The sequence below is a fragment of the Lissotriton vulgaris genome, chromosome 4_1 (genome assembly GCF_964263255.1).
Source record: "Lissotriton vulgaris chromosome 4_1, aLisVul1.2, whole genome shotgun sequence".
Lineage (NCBI taxonomy): Eukaryota > Metazoa > Chordata > Amphibia > Caudata > Salamandridae > Lissotriton > Lissotriton vulgaris.
This window is the reverse complement of record NC_141691.1, coordinates 1915606129-1915630840: the sequence shown is the minus strand read 5'-3', so window position 1 is coordinate 1915630840 and position 24712 is coordinate 1915606129.

Below are 24712 nucleotides of genomic sequence, written 5' to 3'. Positions count from 1 at the left end.
TTACTTAGGTGTGATCAAATAATATTTAAATTGAGGAATTAGGCCTGTCAAAGGGGTGTTTTTGACATTGCAAATTTGCTGTTTAAATCTACATAGCCAGGTTACTGGTGGCAGGATTGCAGTCATAGTTTGCACTGTCACTCTTGTGATAACACAATGTGTGCTTCTGTCTACTAGAGATATATAACATACAGACCCTGGGCACACTTTATATCATATACTAGGAAGTTATAGGTAAATTACATATGCCAATTAGGAGTATAGCTAATTTTGGAAGGTTTTAGTTACCAGAGCATATGCACTGGGGCCTGGTAATCAGAGTTGCAGTACACAGAGTAAAACAAATACATCTGCATCAGTAACAACAAATGCAGCTGATCATGCAAAAATGTAATTGCATTGATATAGCACTCCTACATCTAATGAGGCGTAGAAGTGCTTTACACTGTGCAGCATGCTCCACCAGAAACAAGGTTAGAGGTAAGTCCACTATTGTCAGTTATTGTTTGCTATTCGGGTTGGTATTTTGTGCTCAAGTAAATCATTCCGTGCATTCACTCCTCTTTCCATGTATGGTTACTAGTGAGGTGTATGTAGGCTCATCCACATGGTTGGTGGGATTATTAGATGAGCTAGAGGGGATTGGGTTTTGGTACATTGCAGGGGTATGATTTTAAAAGGAAGGAAGAGAGCGTGTGATCTTATAAATAAATTGTGGGAAATATGCAAAAATACAGTAATAGAAATGAAGGCAAACATGCATGTAACAGAGTAGAATGTGCTCAGAAAGAGGAGACATGCAGAGGATGAAAGGAAGGGAGAGGGTCATTTGAAAGGAGAAGGGAGAGGCAACAAGATGTTTTCCATGCTGGATTCTAGAGATACAGAGAATATTTTTGAGATAGCATGAAGTTTGAGGATGCAAGTCTGTAGACAGAAACAACATTTGCATTTGAATACTATACCAGATATTTTTGATAAGCACTAGATCAGACAAACAATCTGACCACTGTCATGCTCCTGCTACACCACCACTCTAGCCAAGTCAGTTGATAAGCTTAAGGGTTAGAAGTGAAACGTAATGATTGAATGCATATGTTCAGAAATTTCGAAAGCTTTAGGTTGCACTCAAAGAAAGCAGTAACCTCATGATCTTAGCAATGAGCAAATAATACACACATTGAAAACAGATTCTGCAAATGCTGGAGCTGATGTCTTATGATGTTATTCCTCAAGTTTGCTTTATAGCATTAATTATAAAATTATAACACAGAGGGAGATCCACCTGGATGCTTCTGGTTTGTATTTATGCAAGATGGAGGGAAAGGGCAGCTTCTTTATGTAAGTATTCCAATGTCTGGATGGTGGAGCTGCAGACACTGGCATGTGGAGGATGTTGACAGGGCTCCCTTTACAAATTCATTGAAGACCCTGTTAGCAAAGGGCTGCTGATTGGACTTCCTGAACCATTCCATGATAGATGGTAGGGGTGAGGGGAGAAACTGCAGATTATGCTGTGCAGGTCAAATGGGTTCTTTTAGGTGAGGCCAACCCATTTGACTTCCTAAATAATTTCAGTGCAGAAACGATAAACCTTTTTGTGCCTCTGTCATGGGTGCTCCAGGTGGATAATAACCTTTCCAAAAATGTTCCATCCTCCTCAGCTCCTTCATGGAAAGCTCCAGGGCAATTCAGCAGGTGTGGGCCTAGAGAAAGAGAGGGGGCAAAACATTGTTTTCCCATGTTGATTACGATATAAAAGTGTGGGAAGAGATACAGAAAAAAAATTGAAAGGAATTACATCAAATTTGGAATGGTAGATCGTTCCTTGGAAAGTGTGCTTTTTGTTATTATGTATAAATCCATTCAGCCTTTTTTGGGAAATTTGAGTTTGGAAAGAGGTGCTCAGAGTGGTTATGAGGGGGTTAACAGTTTAGTGCTATGTTGATGGTTGGTCCTGCCGTAATCCTGTTGTACCATAAATGTAAATAATAAGGGCCTCTGATTGGCTGAGAGGTAGCTTTTTCTCCTGTCTGTCCTTTTTTTCAGTCCGGTACCAGTCCTGTAGAATTAAATAATCTGATGGCTGGCTGGAACTTGAAGAAAAATGTTGCCCCTGCCAGTCTTTATGTTTTGTTTGGAACTTATTTAAAAAACCATGGCCAGATGCGGCACCCAACAGCACACCATGCATGGCTGAAGGCCATGGGCAGCAGGGGTTGTAAACCAATCCCTGCAGCCAACTAAGCATGGGCGAATTTTGCGAATTCGCGATCCGCGAATTTGCGGATTTGCGAATTCGCGATCCGCAAAATTTGCAAATTTGTGCGAATTTGCGGATTTTTGGTTTTTTGCGTGTTTGCGGGGTTTTGTGCGTGTTCGCGGGGTTATTTGCGTGTTCGCGGGGCTTTTTGCGTCTTCGCGAGCCGCTTGCATGGCAAAGTTACCCATGCAGTCGTTTATGGGAGAGGGAGAGAGAGATAGATAGATAGATAGATAGATAGATAGATAGATAGATAGATAGAAAGAGAGAGAAAGAGAGGGAAAGAGAGAGGGAGAGAGAGAGAGAACGAGAGAAAGAAAGAGAGGCCGGATCTCTGAAGGGCCAGATTCCTGAGTTGCCCCTACAGAAAATACAGCTTTTTATTTTTAGCAAAATGCATATGAAAATTGTGCTGTAAAGGTCTCTTTTAGTTTAACCCCTCCTGACAACTCAAAATGGGTGTTTTTGCCATCCTCTCCCTTCTTCCTGTTTTTTATATCTGTAAGTGCTTCCTGATGAGGTTTAATTCCTTGGACAGGTGCCTCGTTGCCTACTTGTAACTATTCTCTGACCCTGCTTCAAGGGTCAGAGCAGGGTCAGAGAATAGTTGCAAGTAGGCAACGAGGCGCCAGGAAGCAATTAGCAGCAGGTGTCCAAGTTGAAGTTAATTTGTTTGTAACCCTTTTGTAAAAGGTTACAAAGAAATTAGGTTCAACTTTTGCACCTGCTGCTGTAACCCTTGCTTGGCTGAAAATTCGTCCCCGCTGATTCTCGGATTTTACCACGATTTCGCGAGATTCGCGGATCGCAAAATCGCGGAAAATCCGCAAATTCGCCCGCGAAACGGATTTTACGCCCACCCTTACGAGCCAACCCCACACAGACTGTGTGCAAAAGAGGGTTGGCTGCCTGTGGGAGGTTGGGAGCAGGGCTTGGTCAGAGGCCAGATTCTGCGGCCCGTTCTTTACTGCACATGCCCAAAGGCGTGTGCAGCAGGAGGTTAGCATCCCAAAATGGCTCGATCTCACAGCCTGGCTACCAGGCCTTGTGACGAACTCACACTGTTCATGGCTAAAGGGTGTGTCAAGTGATGAAATAGGTGTTGAAATTGCGATTCCCATATTAACATGACTAGAGAATCTGTATTTCATTAAAGACATGGAGGCTGGCATTATGCATCATTCCTTTAATGCAGTCCAAGCAGCCACTTACATCACAATATTAAAAGGTCCCAGATTCGAACAATAGCAACAATCTGCCTCTTTTAAATGTGGAGGAAAATAAGTTCATGAAACTTAAACATCAAAATGATCTTCTGATGAGCAGGATGAAGGAGAAGAAAGTGATGGAGCAGATTTCATCTGCAGTCAGGCATCGTTTTATTTTTTGTACTTCAGACAGGCTGCATTTAAATTGCCACGCACCTTTTGGTGCAAGTTAAAAACATGGCACATGAAAAATATGAAAGGGAGGCCTATTCACTCTGAAATGCTTTTGCTGAATTAACATGTGTTTTTGCAATGTAGAGAAAAGTGGCCTTTTTAGCTTTGAAGATTAATAAAATGTGTTTCTTTCTTCCCAGCTCATCCCTTATAATCTGCATTCACTATTTCTGTCTTAAGAGACTTTGACTTGTTGCATATTTTGATAAATATTTTCAGTTAATAACACCTCTTTTTATAATGTGTGTGAATTAATAATGCACCAAACACTACACAGGGGGCTAAATGCTTTTTGCATAAAAAGCTATCTAAAACACTAAAGCATGTTGCTGTGTGTGTTGTATTAACTGTGTGCGCTATATTAACTGTGTGCGCTATATTAACTGTGTGTGCTTTTAAATTTTACACTAAAGCATGAAAATATTATGTTGCACATTCTACATTTATTTTGCATGTTGTCATAAATAATAGAAAAGCTGCTTTACACTAATAGCTTGGCTAGGTAAACATTTATAAGGGGTATTAGTAATGGGCTGATTTACATGAAATTAATATTATCTTTGTGTTTGTTTTATTTTTGGGCCTACCATTAAATGGCTGCCTGTGAAACCAGCTAGGCTATGGCTTGCTTTGAAAGAGAAGAGAGCATGTGCAGACTGTGGCAGCTTTCCTCGAACCACAAAGAAGTCAAGGACATCTTGAACTGTACATTCTTGTGACTGTGCCAATGTACCAGTTAGTTAAAAGTATCCATCTGACTGCACTGTGAAAGGAAGGAAGAATTAGAATGAAACATTTTCCCTAGTAAATGTTGCAAACGTTTATAAATGTATTAAATCATTTGCGCTTCTTTTGTTAAAACTGGTAAAGTCAGGTTTTTAGAATGAGTCAGGGTAGTGAGAACTCATGCCATCATGACTGACCAATCACGTACAGGTTTTCCTGAAAGATGCTACATCTTTGTGTACTCTGCCAATAATTTGAGTATAAAATAATGTCCTCTCTGGATGGGGGTTGGCTTTCTCAGCTCAGCTGGCTTCTAGGCTCATTAGGGGGGTGTGTGAGCTCTTGAGAGAAGGAACATATTAGGCCAGAAATCCTATGGGTTAGGTACGAGATCGTCACGGGTGCATGGGCGTCCGAGGAGAGTCAGGGGGAGGTTTCTTGCATCCACGTCATATCTTGGCACTGCAGGCCACATTCCTTTGAGGTCTGGTGAAGGGCGGGCTGTCTCCCTCCTTGTTTGCTCTTTATTATTATTATTATAGAATTTTGTACCGCGCACGGTTACCCTTGGGCATCCCAGCGCTTATAGAAACCCAGAGCAGGCTATTAATAGAGAGCAGAGGAGCTACAGTTATTCTGGAAAAAGATGCGTTTTCAGATGTTTCCTGAATCTGAGGAGGTTTGGTTCGGAGCGCAACGAGAATGGGAGGGAGTTCCAGGCGCGCGCTGTATGGATAGAGAAACTCCTGCCCCCTGAACGGGCTCTCCTGATTCTCCTTATCTGAAGGAAATGTTTGTTGTCAGAGCGCAAGGCTCTAGTGGGCTTGTAGGGGTGAATCATGTCCTTCAGAATAGCTGGTCCTTTCCCCTGTATGCTCTTGTGGGCGATGCACAGGGCCTTAAAGGTAACTCTCTCTTTGACAGAGAGCCAATGGAGTGCTTTTAAAGCAGGCCTGGCTGACTGCCTTCCCGGAACGTTCCGCAGCAGCCTTGCTGCAGTGTTCTGCACTTGTTGCAGGATCTTGAACGTAGACTCTGGCGCTCCGAGAAAGAGCGCGTTACTATAGTCCAGGCGTGAGATGATTAAGCCTTGGACTAGCAACTTCCGGGAGAGTTCTGGTAGCAGGGGGAGAACCTTACGGGCCGACCGGAGCATTCCATAGCACACGCCCGCAGTCTTCTTGGCGTGTGTCCTAAAGGACAAATCCGGCTCCAGCCAGACTCCCAGGCTCTTAATCTCCTTTTTTGGGTCGGGCGGGGTGCCCATGCAGTTGGGCCAGCTGCTTGGCGAGAGGGCAAAGCTTGACTGGCCCAAGATCATCAGCTCAGTTTTTGATCCGTTCAATTTGAGCGATGACCTAGACATCCAATCGAACACCTCTCTCAAGCATGCATGGAGCATCTCGGGCTGTTTCTCCAGCTGTGTGAGACTCACCACTAGCTGGGTGTCATCCGCATAGCTTATGGTTTTAAAGCCAAACGGAGACACCACACCCTCCAGGGGTGCCATATACACGTTAAATAACGTGGGGCTCAGGGATGAGTCCTGTGGCACCCCGCATTGAAGTGGGAGGGGAGGGGATTTTGCGTTTCCTTCCCAGACCTCGAAGGTACGCCCCTCCAAAAAGGAGGCCAACCATTCCAGGGCCACTCCTGAGACACCCGACTCAGCTAGACGTTGTATAAGCACCCCATGGTTGACGGTATCCAAGGCCGCACTGAGGTCCAGGAGGATCACTGCCACTGATCCCCCTGCGTCCAAAGTGCTTCTGGCCTCCTCTACCACTGCTAGCAGAGCCGTGTCCGTTCCATGGCCCGGTCGAAATCGCGTCTGGGAGTCCCTCAACCGGCCATTCTCCTCAAGAAAGTTTGATAGCCGATGGTTCACCAACCTCTCGGCAATCTTACTGACTCCTGGTAATAAGGAGATGGGCCTGAAATTGGCCAGGTTCTGCGGGTCCATGCCCGGCTTCTTCAGAAGCGCTTTAACGACCGCACTTTTCCAGTCAGGCGGCACCTTCCCCTGAGTGAACGAGAGATTGATCAAATCGGTCAAGGGGTCTCCTATCGCCGGGACGGCCTGCTTTAGATACCGCATCGGGACTGGGTCCCGAGGTGAGCCACTTTTCAGGCTCCCGAGGACCTTCAGTACTTCGCCTGTAGCAACAGGACCAAATGACGTCAGTCGATTTTCCGACAGGCTGAAGTCCTCAGAAGGGGGCGATGTTCCCAACACCGAGGGGAGAGAACTAATAATAATATCAATTTTGTTTTTGAAGTAGGTGGCTAATTCCAGACATTTTTCCTGTGGTCTCTCGTAGACAGGAGTAGGCTCAGGCGGTTTAAGAAGCTCCTTCATCACTAGGAAGGCTTCCCTGCATGAGGACGCCGCGTGATTTACTCTCTCTCCATAGAAGGAGGCCTTAGCAGTACGTATAGCACGTTTGTATATTCTTAGTGCCATGCGATATTTATCCCTGCTATCTGTCTCAGGAATCCTCCTCCATAATCTCTCCGCACGTTTGCAGTTCTGTCTCAGAGTTCTGAGCTCTGGGGTATACCAAGGGGCAGAGCCCATTGTCTTGTCCCTAATAAGCATCTTCTTGAGTGGAAGCACATGGTCCACTGCATTGGTCAACCAGTTCCTCACTGTGGCATCTGCAGTTACCGGATCACAGCCCTTCTCAGGCTGAGTGTCCTCCAGACGGGCATTCCAAGTCTCTACAGGAAGCCTTGACCATGCCCTGTCTATTCTAAATTTCCTGAGTGGGAGCGTGTCATCACACTTGATCTCCCAGTTAGCCATGATCAGTGAGTGGTCAGACCAGGGAAGAGCTAGGGGAGGCATAGCAGATATACCCGTCATGTTCGAAAAAAAGGGGTCTAGAAGATGCCCTTTGACATGTGTGGCCCCAGTATTTATTAATTTCATCTGGAGGGCGCTCAGCTCGCTCATCACATTAGTTGCCATAGAATCAGTTTCATCATCAAAATGGCAATTGAGATCGCCCAGCAAGATGAAGTTGGATGCGGCCGCAGCCAACAGAGTGGTGGTTTTCATTAGTGACGATGTAAAGTCACCCATGTTTCCTGGGGGCCTGTAGACTAGGAGGCCTGACAGCGTGTAAGTAGGGGAGAATTGCAGCGAGAATTGGCAGCTCTCACAGTCTTTGACCCCTGCCTCACGTGCCTTACAACCCAGTGACTCCCTGTATATAATGGCCAGACCCCCCCTCTCCCTGTGCCTCTGTCAAGATGGTAGATCAGACATCCCGGCGCCAGTGCTGTCACCACATCCGGACCCGAGGTGTCAGATAGCCAAGTCTCAGTGAGAAGCAGGGCATCAACCTTGTGGTCCAGTAGTAGTAGACACAGAGATGCACAGAGCAGCAACAGATAGAAAGGCTCTTTAGATTTAGATGCTAAACTTTAAGTTTATGCTTTGACTAATTAATTAGGTCTAAAAAGATTTATTTGACTTATGCATTTATTTCTCTTAATGGGAGATTTTTGCAAACTATTTAATTATTGATTAGCTTTGCAAGACTATTTTTCTTAGAAACTCTTTAAGAGTTTTGACTGATATTTTGTGCAACATTTTCTTTCATATATGTAATGCTTATATGTAGACTGTAATGTGTTCTGTATTAATGCTATTTCTCCTGTTTTCCAAACTCTGTACCCTGATTGATATTTTACTAATGAATAAAGGGTCAGAGAAACATTAACTTTTGACTAGAAAATAAAACCCTTTAAATACTCAACAACTCTATTTATTGGCTTTAAATAATAATTGCATTTTTGACTGTTCATCTTTATTTAAAGTCTCCTGAAGGTAATACATGGTGTGAAGGGCCCAACACCTTTTGAGCGGTAAATTAGAGGTAGCATGAAGGTTTTGTATTGAGAAACTACCAGAAGAAATTACCGCTCCATCAAAAGAACGAAGGTAAAACCAAAGGCCAGACGACACACCGTTAACGAGCGTTACCTGAAAAGAGAAAGAAGTAAATATCTCTTGAATGTAAAAAATAGTATCAGGCTTACCAAGCTAAAAGGACAAGACATTAAACAAGTACTGTTAATAAAAGGTACAGCAATAAACTGTAACGAAAACAGCATTAAATCATTGTGAGACGACCAAGGGGTTTGATGGGAGGGATAATGTCAGCCTCCGTGTCTTTTATGAAATCCAGATTCTCTAGTCATGTTAATATGAGAATCGCAATTTCATTACAAGACCAGAGGCTAAATTATGCATGTTGGTAGCTTTGTAAAACAACATCAGACATATGTTCAATAGGCTTGCAAAAATGACTTGCAAAGGTGCTAGCATTTGACCTGTCAGCAGCTTTATGAATGTCGTCCAACTTGCCTCCAGACCAGAGAGATTTACTGGCCATAGCACCCCTCTAAGGGAGTGAGCTTTAAATTTATTTTAGTCAATACCTGCTAAACTCATAACAGTCTTAACCCATCTAGCAATAGAGGTCGAGGCTTTGCCTTTGTGGGGTTTAACAAAGGATATAAGTAATTGGTTAACATCCTGACGGCAGTCCACAATGCAAACGTTTGGACATAAATCAAAATCTGGGTAAGAGATTGAATCAGACATAGTCTTTGTTCTTCTATACATCTCAAATTAGACTCCGAACATGTTAAAAGATCTATTCGTAATCCCCAGGGCTTTGACATCAGAGACCCTTCTGCATGAGATTAGGCATAGTAGAGTAGCCAGCTTAATGGAAAGTTTTTTTAAATTTTTTTTTATTGAGGAGAGTATTAACAGGCCAGTTATTGAAAAGATCAAGGATTAGTTTGACATCCCAAAGACTTTTATATTTAGGTTTAGGAGGTCTTCTTAAGCGAATGCTTTTCATCACTCTAAAAACAATGACATTTTTACTGACCGTTTAACCATTGACAAGGACATGACCAGCAGAAATAGCAAGTTCAAGTTCAAGAATTTGTATAGCGCACTACTCACCCAGAGGGTCTCAAGGCGCTTGAGGGAGGGGGGTACTTTACTTATCGAATATCCAAGTTTTTAGTTGCTTTCTGAAGGAGAGGTGGCTCTGTGTAAGGCGGAGGTGGGTGGGGAGTTTATTCCAGGTTTTGGCCGCTAAGTAGGAGAAGGATCTTCCCCCCATGGTGGATCTATGGATGCGTGGAATTGCGGCGAGGGCTTGGTTGGACGATCATAGTTGGTGGGTGGGGGTGTAAAAGGACAGGCGCGTGTTGAGGCATTCGGGTCCTAGGTCGTAGAGGGCTTTGTGTGCGTGGGTGAGGAGGCGGAACGTTATTCTCTTGTTGACGGGGAGCCAGTGGAGGTCTTTCAGGTGGCTGGAAATGTGAGCTTGATGAGGGATGTCTAGTATGAGTGTGGCTGGTGCATTTTGGATGCGTTTGAGTTTATTCTGTAGTTTGGCTGTGGTTCCGGCGTAAAGGGTGTTTCCGTAATCCAGTCGGCTTGTGACCAGTGCGTGGGTGACCGTCTTTCTTGTTTCGGTGGGGATCCAACAGAAGATTTTTTTGAACATGCGTAGGATGTTGAAGCATGAAGATGAGACGGCGTTGACTTGTCTGGTCATTGAGAGGGAGGAGTCCAGGATGAAGCCTAGGTTACGTGCGTGGTCCGTAGGTATGGGTGCGGTTCCCAGGGCCGGTGGCCACCATGAGTCGTCCCAGGCAGAGGGGGATGAACCTAAGATGAGGACTTCCGTTTTGTCCGAGTGCAGTTTTAAACGGCTGTCCTTCATCCACTGGGCTACTTCTTTCATTCCTTCGAATAAGTTGGTTTTGGCGGTGTTTGGTGAGGGAGAGGATCAGCTGGGTGTCCTCTGCGTAGGAGATGATGTTGAGGTTGTGTTGGCGCGCGATGGACGCGAGGGGACTCATGTATACGTTGAAGAGGGTGGGACTGAGTGATGATCCTTGTGGTACGCCGCAGATGACTTTGGTGGCCTCTAATCTAAAAGGGGGGAGGCGGACTCTCTGGGTTCTTCCGGCGAGGAGCGAGATGATCCAGTCCAATGCTTTTCCTTGAATTCCGACGTTGCTGAGGCGTTGTATGAGGGTGCTATGACAGACTGTGTTGAAGGCTGCGGAGAGGTCAAGTAGGATGAGGGCAAATGTTTCTCCTTTGTCCAGTAGTGTTCGAATGTCGTCTGTAGCTGCGATAATGGCGGTTTTGGTGCTGTGTTTGGCTCGGAAGCCGGACTGTGAGGGGTCGAGGGATTTGTTGGATTCGAGGAAGGCGGCGAGCTGACTATTGACGGCTTTCTCAATGACTTTGGCAGGGAATGGGAGGAGCGAGATGGGGCGGTAGTTCTTAAGTTCAGTGGGGTCTGCTGTGGGTTTCTTCAGAAGGGCGCTGAGTTCGGCATGTTTCCAGTTTTCCGGGAAGGTAGCGGAGTTGAGGGAGCAGTTGATGACGTCTCGGAGATGGGGTGCGATAATGGAGTCTGCTTTGTTGAAAATGTGGTGGGGATATTTATTTATTTAAAACATTTGTATAGCGCAGCTGTCACCTAGCAGGTATCCTGGCGCTGAGAGATTACTCCTAAGAAGGTAAGTAGTGGGATACTGAGAGCGGGTTGTCGGAGGGGGAATTAAGGAAAAAGCCAAGTTTTGATCCGCTTTCTGAATGGAAGGAGTTGCGATGTTTGGCGGATGTCAACAGGCAAACTGTTCCAAAGTTTAGCGGCTGCCACTCTGAAGGATCTTCCCCCCGTCCTGACCTTGTTGAATCTTGGTACCGTGACAAGTCAGGCTGAGGCAGATCGGAGAGTTCTGGTAGGGGTGTACCAGGTGAACAATTTTTGCAGGGATCTGGGTCCAGCTCCGTGCAGTGCTTTAAAAACAAGACAGAGTGCTTTAAAAGCTACGCGTTGCTTCAAAGGGAGCCAATGTAACTCGGCTAAAGCTGCTGTGGCCGAGGATCTCCTGGTCCAGCCAAGGGCTAGTTTAGCGGCAGCCGACTGGACTCTTTGGAGTCTGTCCAACAAAACAGCTGGGGACTCGAGCAGAAGTGCATTGCAATAGTCAAGGCGACTAAGGATAGTACACCTGTCTATTAGTGCTCGAGCCTGTGCGGGAAGAAGTGGCATGATCTTGCGTAGCGAACGCAGTAGGGCCGAGCAGGTGGACATGGTTTTTGCGACCTGCGTTTCCATGCTGAGCTTGTTGTCCATCATGACACCTAGGTTGCGGACAGTGGTGACCGGCTGAGGTTTTTCTGGGGCTTCCGGGGGCCAGAATTCAGCAGGAAACAGGCAAGGAATCTGGCTTCCAGTGCAAAACAGAACCTCGGTTTTGGAGGAATTCAATTGCAGAGAATTTTTGTGCAGCCAGGCAGCTGTATCTCTCAGGCAGTCGTGGAACAATTCCAGGGAGATTGAATCTTCCCCCTCCCAAGAGAGAATAAGCTGGGTGTCATCCGCGTAGTTTATAGCTTTTAGCCTGTGGGATTTGATTAAAGTGACTAAAGGTTTGAGATAAACGTTAAAAAGGATGGGGCTGATGGACGAGCCTTGGGGCACCCCGTGAGGGACTGGGGAGAAGGCGGATTGAAAGGGGGGAAGGGACACAGCCTGCTTCCTATCTCGCAAGTATGAGTGGAACCAAAGCAGGGCGGTGCCGTCAACCCCTGCCTCCCTGAGTCTCTTTAGCAGAGTCACATGATTGACCGTATCGAACGCGGCAGACAGGTCCAACAAGATCAAGGCCACTGCTTGGCCCCTGTCTGCACGCATACGAAGTTCCTCCATGGCCGTGAGCACAGCTGTTTCGGTGCCATGGGCTGGGCGAAAACCAAATTGGAAGTCGTCCAGAATGTGATTCTGCTCCAGATGTGTCGATAGACAAGAGCTTACCCAGCGTTCAGCAACTTTTGCCGAAAGTTTGATAAACACTCAGGGTTCAATGAGGGTTTCTTCAGCAACAGGGTGATGAGTGCTTGCTTCCAGGGAGTCGGGACAAATCCACAACACAGGGATTGGTTGCAAATCCTGCAGAGGGTCTGGAAGAGTTCTGTTCCACAAGCTTTCCAGGTTTTTGGGGGCAGGGGGTCGAGGGGGGAACCAGAGGTGATTCCGTGTGCCATTCTCTCGAAGTCGGCTTCCAAGATAGGGGGAAATACCCGCAGACATTCCCTGGGTAGGAGTCCTGGGTTCACTGGATCAAGGCTGGTGGTGGCGGTCCCGGGGCGTTGAGACTATCTAGTGAGGGGGAGGTATTCAGGTTGTGGATAATGGTCTCAATTTTATCCTGAAAAAACAGTGCGAGATTATCGCAGAGTGTTTGTGTAGGAGGGATGTTTTTTTTGGCACAGTCCGGATGAGTGAGGTTGTTAAGAATCTGGAAGATGCTTTTGGAGCTATTAGCGGCATTGACTATAGTGGAGCAGTAGTAGGTGGATTTGCTCTTGACAATTGCAGATTTGTATTCCAGGAGTTTATTTTTCCATAATATTTTATTAGTGTTGGAGTAGCCTTGCCTCCATTTCCTCTCAGCCTGTTTACAGGCTAATTTGAGGATTTTCAAAGAGTCGTTAAACCAGGGGGCTGATGCTCTGCCCTTAGGTTTGCATCTTTTTAAGGGAACCAAGGAGTCCGTAGTAGAGGATATCCTCGTGCAAAAAGCCTTGTAATTGTCCTCAACCGAGTTAGCAGGGGAAAAGCTATCTTCCACGTTAAACACGGCACTGGTCGAACTCAGTTTTTCCAGAGCTTTCCAGTCTCTGTACATGAATTCTGGTGAGGCGCTGTGTTTCGGCGTTCTAGCCTCTATACTGGTAATATAAAATTTGAGAAGAGCATGATCAGTCCAGCCCATAGGCAGGATCTCGTTCAGGTGTACTAGCTGAGGGGTGGAGAAAATGAGGTCAAGTCGATGACCTGCTGAATGAGTGGGTTGCTTGACCAATTGGTAGAGTCCCACGCTTTCGCAAGAGAGCAAAAGATTTTGTAGACCAGTATCTAGACTACCGTTCGGCCAGAGGTTAAAATCCCCTAAGATGATTAATTTATTATGGGAGGTTGCCATGTACGTGAAGGTGGTGAGTAGCGACTGTTGTTGTTGGGAAGTAAAGGTCCCCGGGGGGCGGTAACAGATAATTGCCGTAAAAGTGGCTCCAGTATGGCAATTTATGGAGAGGCCGAGGATCTCGGTCCCGGCGACTGAGTCCATGTCTATGATGTTAATGAGCCAAGAGGCTCTATAGATAATACCTACTCCACCACCGCGGCCTTTGGGTCTAGGAAGGTGCAAAATGTTAAAGTCCTGAGGACATGCCCAGTCTAATTCGATGTCACAATCTGCGTGGGTCCACGTTTCGGTTAGAAAGAGGACATCTAAGTGATGGGTGTCGATAATTAAATGAATTTCGTTAGCGTGTTTTGGTAATGATCTGACATTCAGAAGGCCTCCCAGGAGCAGACCCTTACTGACGAAGTCATGCAGTGGAAAGGCGGTGTCAGCAAAGGTGGGCTGACCTTCGTGTGCGTACTCTCTCAGATTAAGCAAGGTTTCACGGGTGTAGAGCGGGGGCCGTGTGAGAATCTGAGCAGAGTGGTCTGCGCTAGTCGCGTCCTCGTCGCGGATGAGCGCAGACGAGCTTGCCTTAAGCGCGCCTTCGGCACGCCATCGTCGCGCCATCGTCGTGCCCCCTGCGCTCGTCCGCTGCGCTTCCGGCAGAGACTCATGATTTATGGGAGAGGCTCTGGGCGTTGGAGGGGGGGCGTGGCCAACAGAGGTGGGCGTGTCCCGTGGCTCCCTCGAGCAGGCAATGGCGGCAGAAGCGAGCGTTTTGGCCGGAAAACAGCGTTCAATCTGCTGCTCGGCGTAGTTGAGGTAGGTGCCAGGGGTCAGTGCAAATGTGCAACAAGTTTAAAAACACAGTATCACAATTTGATAAAAACGAAGGAAATCAGTTCTCACAGCTCCCGGCTTTCCGCCTCAGGAGTTTCTCAATTCAATAATGCAGCGCTAGTGTTCAGCGCGCACTATTTGTACCTGTGAGGGGGGGCGTGGCCAACAGAGGTGGGCGTGTCTCGTGGCTCCCTCGAGCAGGCAATGGCGGCAGAAGCGAGCGTTTTGGCCGGAAAACAGCGTTCAATCTGCTGCTCGGCGTAGTTGAGGTAGGTGACAGGGGTCACTGCAAATGTGCAATAAGTTTAAAAACACAGTATCACAATTTGATAAAAACAAAGGAAATCAGTTGTCACAGCTCCCGGCTTTCCGCCTCAGGAGTTTCTCAATTCAATAATGCAGCGCTAGTGTTCAGCGCGCACTATTTGTACCTGTGAGGGGGGGCGTGGCCAACAGAGGTGGGCGTGTCTCGTGGCTCCCTCGAGCAGGCAATGGCGGCAGAAGCGAGCGTTTTGGCCGGAAAACAGCGTTCAATCTGCTGCTCGGCGTAGTTGAGGTAGGTGACAGGGGTCACTGCAAATGTGCAATAAGTTTAAAAACACAGTATCACAATTTGATAAAAACAAAGGAAATCAGTTGTCACAGCTCCCGGCTTTCCGCCTCAGGAGTTTCTCAATTCAATAATGCAGCGCTAATGCTTAGCGCGCACTATTTGTACCTGTGAGGGGAGGCGTGGCCAACAGAGGTGGACGTGTCTCGTGGCTCCCTCGAGCAGGCAATGGCGGCAGAAGCGAGCGTTTTGGCCGGAAAACAGCGTTCAATCTGCTGCTCGGCGTAGTTGAGGTAGGTGCCAGGGGTCAGTGCAAATGTGCAATAAGTTTAAAAACACAGTATCACAATTTGATAAAAACGAAGGAAATCAGTTGTCACAGCTCCCGGCTTTCCGCCTCAGGAGTTTCTCAATTCAATAATGGGTCGGTTGGCGATCCTGAGTGGATGGAGTTCATCAGGCGGATGCTGTCTTCAGTGGTGATTGGGTTCCAGGCGCAGAGGTTGTTAGAGGGGGGTTTTGGTTCGGAGGTGGGTAGAGAGGACTGGTCTCCGGGCTGGTTTTCAAAGCTGTTATGTATGTCGGCGATTTTGTTGTGGAAGAATTAGGCTAGGGAGTCGCAGAGTTCTTGGGATGGAGTGATGTCGTTGGTGCCGGCGGTGGGGTTGGTAAATTCTTTGACGATGTTGAATAGTTCCTTGCTGTTGTGGGCGTTGTTGTCAAGTCGATCCTTGAATGCTGATTTCTTGGTGGATCGGATCAGTTGGTGGTGTTTGCGGGTGGCGTTCTTGAAGATGGCCAGGTTGTCAGTGGTAGGGTTTTTTCTCCAGGCTTTCTCGAGGGTGCGACAGAACTTCTTGGATTTCTTAAGGTCATCGTTGAACCAGGGGGCTTTTTTGCTACCTTGCTTGATTTGATTGTTTTTCAAGGGTTCTAGTTCGTCGGTGCTGTGGGTGATCCATTGTGTGAGGTTGGTGGCTGCTTGGTTTGGGTCCGATGATTTGGCAGGAGGGTTTTGGTGAAGCGATGTGAGGAGTTGGTTGGTGGTAATTTTGTTCCAGTTTTTTCGGGGAATTGGTTGTGGGAGGTTGTGGGTCATGGTCTTTTTGTAGTTGAAGTGAACGCAGCTGTGGTCCGTCCAATGGAGAGCTGTGGTGTGACTGAAGGAGATGTGCTTGCTGGAGGTGAAGATTGGGACGAGCGTGTGCCCGGCATAGTGAGTGGGGGTATCAACAAGTTGTTCGAGTCCGAGGTTGGCCAGGTTGTCCAGAAGGGTGGTGGTGTTGCTGTCATTTTTCTTTTCCAGGTTGAAGTTGAGGTCTCCCAGTAGAATGTAGTCCTCGGAGGGGAGGGCGTGTGGGCTGATGAAGTCAGTGATGTCTTCGCTGAATTGTGTGTGGGGTCCTGGTGGCCTGTAGATGAGGGTGCCTCTGAGTGTGGTCTTGGGGTCGGTGTGGATCTGGAAGTGAAGGTGTTCAGCGGTGTCGAGGTTATCGTCGGAACTGGTCGTGATGCGGATGGTGTTCTTATGGACGATGGCGATGCCTCCTCCTGTTTGCTTGGTGCGGTCCTTTTGGATGATCTTGTAGCCGTCCGGGATGGCTATGGCGATGTCGGGAGCTGATGAGGTGTTCATACAGGTTTCTGTAAGGAAGGCGACGTCCGGCGATGTTGTGTCGAGTAGGTTCCAAAGGTCAATGGCGTGTCTGTGGACCGAGCGGGTGTTGAGCAGGATGCATTTCAGGTGGTTAGTGTCGGAGCTTTGTTTGGAGTTTGCGGATTTGGTGTGGGCCCTGATGCAGTCGAACTTGCAGGAGTGGCAGGTGAAGGGTCCATGGATGTGTCCTGGGGCGGCTTGGTAGCATTTTGGTGGTCGCCCGGGTTAAGGGCTGAGAGGGTTGTGGCGTCGTACGTTATGCGGGCGGAGTGGATTTTGCGGGGGTCAGGGGGTCTGTCGCTGGTCACGGTCCAGGCACGGACGGGCGTAGATGGGCTTACCTTTGGCGCACCTTCGGCGCGCATGGGGCGCGCCCGCTGCTCGTGAATGCTGCGCTTAAAGGCATCTGTCATGAGTAACCCTGGGCGAAGAACTACGCTCCGTTCGCGGAGTTTGCGGAGTTTCGGCAACTCCGCGCTCCGCGGAGAACGCGAAGTTGTCGAATACTCCGCAAACTGCTGCGTAGCGTAGTTCTCGCGCGCTCAATAGCATTTTCGCGTGCGCGGGGATGTTTGTCGGTAAGATCGAGTTGCCGAACACGCAGAAACTGCAATCTGGCACAGAATAACTCGCAAACACGTTAGTAGTGACCGGAAATAAGGGGACGCGAGCGGGCGGGACAAACCTCATGGGTAACTTCGCGCGCTACACATCCCGAGCATGCAGGCAATCAATCAATCAATCAATCAGGATATTTGTATAGCGCGCTACTCACCCAGAGGGTCTCAAGGCACTTGGGGAGGGGGGCCCGCTACTGCTCGAACAGCCATGTCTTGAGTTGCTTCCTGAAGCAGAGGTGGTCTTGGGTCAGGCGGAGGTGGATGGGGAGGGAGTTCCAAGTCTTGGCTGCCAGGTAGGAGAAGGATCTTCCTCCCATGGTGGATCTTCAGATGCATGGCACGGCGGTGAGGGCGTGGCTGGTCGATCGTAGCTGGCGGGTGGGAGTGTAGAAGGTCAGGCGGTTGTTGAGGTACCTGGGGCCCAGGTCGTGGAGGGCCTTGTGTGCGTGGGTGAGGAGTTGGAACGTGATTCTCTTGCTGACGGGGAGCCAGTGAAGGTCTCTCAGGTGTCCAGAGATGTGACTGTGTCGAGGGATGTCCAAGATGAGTCGTGCGGAGGCGTTCTGGATGTGTTAGAGTCTTTTCTGGAGTTTGGCTGTGGTTCCGGTATAGAGGGTGTTTCCGTAGTCCAGTCGGCTGGTGACGAGTGCCTGTGTGACCGTCTTCCTGGTTTCGGTGGCGAGCCATGGGAAGATCTTTCGGAGCATGCATAGGATGTTGAAGCATGATGATGAGACGGCGTTGACTTGTCTGGTTATCGAGAGGGAGGAGTCCAGGATGAAGCCCAGGTTGCGTGCGTGGTCCGTTGGTTTGGGTGCGCTGCCCAGGGCAGGGGGCCACCAGGAGTCGTCCCAGGCGGAGGGCGATGATCCAAGGATGAGGACTTCCGTCTTGTCTGAGTTCATTTTCAGGCGGCTGTTCCTCATCCACTCGACTACGTCTTTCATCCCTTCGTGTAGGTTGGTTCTCGCGGTTCCTGGGTCGTTGGTGAGGGAGAGGATCAGCTGGGTGTCGTCGGCATAGGAGATGATGTTGAGGTTGTGTTGGCGTACGATGGCTGCAAGGGGGCTCATGTAGACGTTGAAGAGGGTGGGGCTGAGTGATGATCCTTGTGGTACCGCCCCATATGACTTCGGTGGCCTTGTATCTGTACGGGGGGAGGCGGACTCTCTGGGTTCTTCCGGTGAGGAACGAGATGATCCACTCCAGCGCCTTCTCTTGGATTCCGATGTTGCTGAGGCGCTGCACTAGGGTGCAGTGGCAGACCGTATCGAATGCTGCGGAGAGGTCTAGAAGGATGAGGGCCGCTGTTTCCCAGTTGTCGAGCAGGGCTCGGATGTCGTCAGTGGCTGCGATGAGGGCGGTCTCGGTGCTGTGGTTGGCGCGGAAGCCGGACTGCGAGTGGTCGAGGCTGGTTGGGCGAGCGCAATTGGTGATCCACTGTGTGAGGTTGTTGGCTGCTTGGTTGGGGTCCGTTGAGCTGGCGGGCGGGTTCTGGCTCAGTGAAGTGGTGAGCTGGTCGGTGGTGATCTTGTTCCAGTTCCTGCGGGGAACCTGTTGCGGGTGGTGGTGAGTCGTGGTCTTTCTGAAGCTGAAGTGGAAGCAGCTGTGGTCTGTCCAGTGGAGTCCGGTGGAGTGGCTGAAGGAGATGTACTTGCTGGAGGAGAAGACTGGGTCAAGCGTGTGTCCGGCGTAGTGGGTGGGGGTGTTCACCAGTTGCATGAGTCCGAGGTTGGCGAGGTTGTCCAGCAGGGTGGTGGTGGTGTTGTCGTTGTTGTTCTCCAGGTGGAAGTTGAGGTCCCCTAGGAGGATGTAGTCAGCGGAGGCGAGGGCGTGCGGGCTGATGAAGTCTGCGATGTCTTCGCTGAATTGTGTGCGAGGTCCTGGGGGTCTGTAGATGAGGGTGCCTCTGAGTGTGGTCTTGGGGTCGGTGTGTATCTGGAAGTGAAGATGTTAAGCGGCTGTGAGGGTGTCGTCTGAGTTGGTCGTGATGCGGATGGAGTTCTTGTGGACGATGGCGATGCCTCCTCCTGTCTCGTTGACGCGGTCTCTCCGGGTGATCTTGTATCCGTCCGGGATGGCGACGGCGATGTCGGGCGCTGAGGAGGCGTTCATCCATGTTTCTGTGAGGAAGGCGACGTCTGGAGATGTGGTGTCGAGCAGGTTCCAGAGTTCCACGGCGCTCCCGAAGACAAAAAATGGCTTGCGAACGGGTCAAGCAAGCTACTACGCATGCTCGCGGAGCTATGCGTAGTTCGCGGAGTGCAAGTGCATCTTCGCGTAGCTCGCGGAGTACGGCTACGCGAACTACGCCCAGGCTTAGTCATGAGTGGATAGTGGAGGGGGGTGGGGCGAGGGAGGAGCAGCTGGGAGGCGGGAGTGGGGTGGAGAGACGGGCTATGAGGCACAACAACAACAAAATGGCAGCAAAAAAGAAAGCGAAACAGGGCGAGACTGGGGCACAAACTGTGGTGTCATGACCAGCAGAGATAGCCTATCTATAGCAATTGATAGTTCTATAGCTGAGGCCTTTATCAAATTGTTTAACAAGGAAGTTAACTATGTCAACAATAGGTGCTTCCAAGGAAACCAGGTTCCTTTCCAGGCACCTACGTACCCAGATTCTCCATTTGTTGTTATGCTTGGGGCCCAAGACTCTCTGAAGAAAGTTGCAGCCGTCACCAAAAGTCCTGAGATTTCATTGGATCTCTTGACACTCTCCAGGCAAGAGGGATTACACTCCTGTTCTGAATTAGGGGGTGAACTACTCCGTCTATGTCTGCAAGAAGATTCTCTAGGGTAGGAATTAAGAAGGGGGATTGCAAGCTAGTTCTAGAGTTGTGGGCACCATGCTTGAGATGGCTAAAAGGGAGTTATTAGGACAAGGAAGAACTGATCCTGTCTCACTATCTGAAGAACTCTCTGAATCATGGCAAAGGGAGGTAATGCGTACACCTTGGCTCCTTTCCAAGATTGTAGTAAGCCGTTGACTTCTAGGGCACCCGGGTCGGGCATCCAGCTGAAGTTGTTCCCAGTTGAAATGTTAATCTGCTCGCAAATAAGTCTATCTCTAGAGGGCCCCAGATCTTGTTTAGGGTACTGAACAAGGAAATATTCAGTTTCCAATTGCAGTAATCTAACAGGAATCTCGAGTTCCAGTCTGAGGAGATGTTCGATTTCCACGGAAGGTATTCAACTGTGAGAGCGATCTTATGTGCAGACAGAACATCCAAAATGTCTTTGCTAGAATTGAGAGGTCCGCATATTTGGTGCGCTGATGAGGGCATAAAGCCCAGCTGTTAGTTCTAAATAATTTATGTGGTGAGATGATTCCTCTTGTGAACAGATACCACCAGTGTTCTGATTGAGAAGGCAAGCTCCCTAGCCATGAAGGCTTGCATCTGATTCTAAAACAAACTCTGGTTTTGAACCAAAGATTACTTTTCCATTCCAAGCTTCTAGGTTCTCGAGCCACCAGGCTAGTCTTGATTTTGCTTCTTGATCCAGACAGATTCGATCTCAGTACCAGCCGAGGGGCAGAGGAGAGTCCGAAGGGGAGAGCCTGAAATTGGTAAAGGTAATTTTTCCAGGCAAATTGAAGAAAGAGTTGGAGGGATTTGGCCATAGGAATAGTGAAGTAAGTATAGTTTGACTAGCCAGTCTCCCTCTAGAGGAAAATCCCTAAAGAGATGGATACCCTCCTTCTTGAAGGGTCTGTAAACCAAATATTTGTTTAGTTCTCTTAAGTTTATGGCAGGTCTATATGTATGTGTATAGAAGATAGAATGTGCTTATAAATCTTAAAGTTTCTAATGGGACCTCTGTTATGTCTCCTTTCTGAAGCATAGAGGAGATCTCCTCCTCTATTATTTTTTGTTGCTCTGGAGAGATAGGCATGTCTCTTGGGAAAGAAGTTTGTAAAGGTATGCGAGTCAAAGCTATCATAAACCCATTGACAGTGTTTAAGAACCAAGGATCTTGATCTCCAATTGTGAAGGAAGTATTTGAGTCTGCCACCCACTTTTTCGGGGAAAAGAAGGAGAAGGGAGAGGGGAGAGAGTTCTCACTTGCAGGGTTGTTTGAGATGAAGGTTCCACAGGATCTAAATCTTCTGATGCTTTTGCCTCTGATTCTCTGGGGGTAGAATAGAGGCATGTTGTACTGCTGATACTCTCTTCAGAAACCACAGGATCTTGGAAATGGCCTTTGATTGAAGCGGCCAAAAGAGAGGACCCGTCTTCTAGCCCGCCATAAAATGTTAGGATTGAAAACTCTGCACATATTTTGCTGTGCCTGGTCCAGGGCGGTGAAAGTGGAGACGTATTTCCCCAAGAATTTATTGAGGTCTTCTCAAAGAGTAAACCTTTTGTGTTTTGCGAGGGTTCTTTATCCACCATGTCAGTTAGTTTTTTTTTTAGTCAAAACAACAATGTCTTTCTGCATTAATGGTAGCGTTGGCATTACCCAGTAGAATTAATGCTCTCTGGCTCCATCCCCTGATGAGATTGGTGTTGAGAGGGGTGCCATTGATGTGGCTGTCCTGCTGAATTTGGGATTCTGGCTAATGGTCCAAGTACATCGAGAAGACGGTCTTGGCACCCTTTCAGGGATTTTTCCAAGTTTGAATAGGAATTTAATGAGTTCAGGGTCCAAATTGGGGGTGTAGTAGCTTTTATCCTCAGTAGAAGGTCTAGAAAATTCAATTCTAAGGATGTTACGAGTGCCCCTTTCTAAGAGGTTTATTATTCTAGTAGTAGTAGTAATACTTTATTCGATATTGACATATCATAAAAGTACATACATTCATATAAAAACTATTTGGTTAAAAATATACATTTTCATATAGTAAAAGAATAAAACAGTATTTACAATAAAAAGCCATTTGAAGGCAGAATTTAAAGTGCAGTGATAATGAGAAACATATATATATATTACTAGCAATATATATAAAGGCTACACTTTAATAGCATTTAAAAACCTAATTCGAGTGAGCCAGGCACTTGACAAATATTTTGCCACTCCGCAGACAATAAGGGAGGATTTTGTATCTGTTGTAAACATACAAAGGGCAACCCGGAAATCTCTAACCCCCAGCTCCATACAGACTGGTTTCAACCACCTCAGTCTTGCCCTTTTATAAGCTTCACAACCAAACAGAAAGTGTGGTAAAGATTCTGATTTACAAGGGCAGCATGGGCATGTACCGTTTAGGACCCTTGAACCTTTCCAGCGTTCCGTGAATTTATTAAGGGGTAAAGTCCCATACCTCATCTTTAAGAAAAGTGATCTATCTCTTGATATTCTAATGAGGTCTAGAAACGGTTCCAACTTCCTGGTTGGCTTATGTTCCAGGAACTGCTTGGTTAGGGGGCCCCAATTTGCATTCCTCTGTTCTTCTGCATCTACCCATTCCCAGTAAATTTTCTTTACTACTTGCTTTGGGGGAGGGGACGGAGTAGTCCAGAATTCTGTCAAACCCAACTTCGTAACCAGTTGCCTTAGTATTTTTACCCACTGTATTTTACTCGCACTGTTCAAAGTGATCAGTTCATCCAACACCAAAGCATAGTTTGCTAGCTCCGGGGTCCTCCTCAGGCGCACCCAAAACAACAAGGAGCGAAGATTAACTATATCTAAAATAGAGCGTTTGCCCATGTCCGAGAAAAGGGGTTTCAGTGGAGTTGAGGTAGGGAGGGATACTAGATCTCTTATAAATTGGTTCTCCGCTCTGACTAAATCTTGAACATTTTCACCACCCCAAAGTTCGGCACCATATGTTGCAGAGGGCAGCGCTCTTCCCTCAAACACAGCAAGAGCCGGGGCAATAGGCCTGCTGACTGAGAGTCGCTGGCTCCTTAAGATAGCACCTGAGACTCTCTTGAGATTTAAAAGCATCTTGGCCACGTGGGAGTCCCACCTCATTTTGCTGTTTATTCTTATTCCCAGGTAGTCAAACTCCTCTACCACCTCAAGAGATGACCCATTAAGGAAGATATTAATTTTCTTTGCCTTCTTGGAGGGGGGTAACACCATCAACTTTGTTTTATTAGTATTGATAGTCAATCCACGTTTGTGACAGAACAGACTGAATCTGTCCAATAATTTTTGCAAACCAGATGGGATTTTGGCCAACAGGAGGGTGTCATCTGTGAAGAGGAGTGTTGGTGTTTTCTCCCCTGCCAGGACCGGGGCATCAGCACTGTCCTCCCTCAAATGGTCCACCACCCCATTGACAAAGAGGGAGAACAGTGTCGGGCCATCACACAGCCCTGGCGCACCCCCCTGTTCACAGACACCCTCCCTGTTAATTGGCCCTGGGTCCCCCATCTAATCCTGGCATTGCTATCCTCATGGAGTTTAACTATCAATTCCAGAAGATAGCGGTTTATTATTCATTTTTTAATGAATTTTGCAACATGGTCCTTAGGGAACCACTCAGAACTTCTTGGGTGTTTCAGATTTAATGGGGAAAACATTTCTTCCCCAAAGGGGTCATCTATAATGTCCTTAGAGGATGAAGGGAGTTCCTCTTATGGATTGCAAAATTCTTGATCATCTTCATCAAGGTCGAGGACATACTCATCAGGGTTGTCTGAGGATTCTATATCATTAGATTCTTTATCTCCCATTTTGTAAAGAGCATTATGATATTTTGTGCCGCTAGGGACAGCCAGATGTTTTGTGCCGCTATGGATACCCAGATGTTTTGTGCCGTTACGGACACCCAGATAAGTTGTGCCGCTAAGGACACCCAGATAAGTTGTGGCTCTAAGGACACCCAGATAAGTTGTGCCGCTAGGGACACCTTGGGAGTTTGAGGTGCGAGGACCTCCATTAGAAGTTGAGGCGCTAAGACCTCCCTGAATTGATGAGGTGCTTGGACCTCCTATATTGCTCTTATCAATGTTTTTACTTTTCTTAAGTCTTTTACCCCTTAATTCAGTGATCTTGTCAGAGTAGAGGTTTGGAATTTCTGAGATTTCGTCCTCATCAGGGAGTGACCTTTTAGAGGACATGATCTGACTTAAGGTCTCAAACATGCAGGACCTCAAATCCTGAAGAATATTTTGCAGGGCTTCGTTGTCTATGTTAGGAGTAGGGGCAGCAGCCTTGTCTGAGTCAAAGCCAGACATGGTATATAGGAAATGTTAACTTGTAAAAAGTAGTAAAGGCCTTTAATGAAAGATAATTAGGGGGGATTTCCCTTAATATTAGTAACAGGGTTTATAGATGAAGCAATGTCAGGAGAATAATTCCTCTCTTATTATAATTAATTTTGTTATAGAATGTTGAAAAGGCCAGTTAAATGAGGATTTCCTGCTAAAACCCCCTTTTTTATGAATAAGTATCTAAAACAATAACAACTTGCGTATGAAATCCGAAATAATTAAAGGTAGCAATGCAGAGCCACGTTGAAGTGCACGGCCTGCATCGGTGGAAAGAGGTGTAAAACGGGAGTTAAACGAAGACATTAGATAAGCTCATTAAGGCATGAGGAAGTAGAACAAGGAGGAAATTGAAAAATAGTCGTTTACACAAAAAAAAATATATTAAGGTTCGATTAAACATCTAAAAATCTTTAAA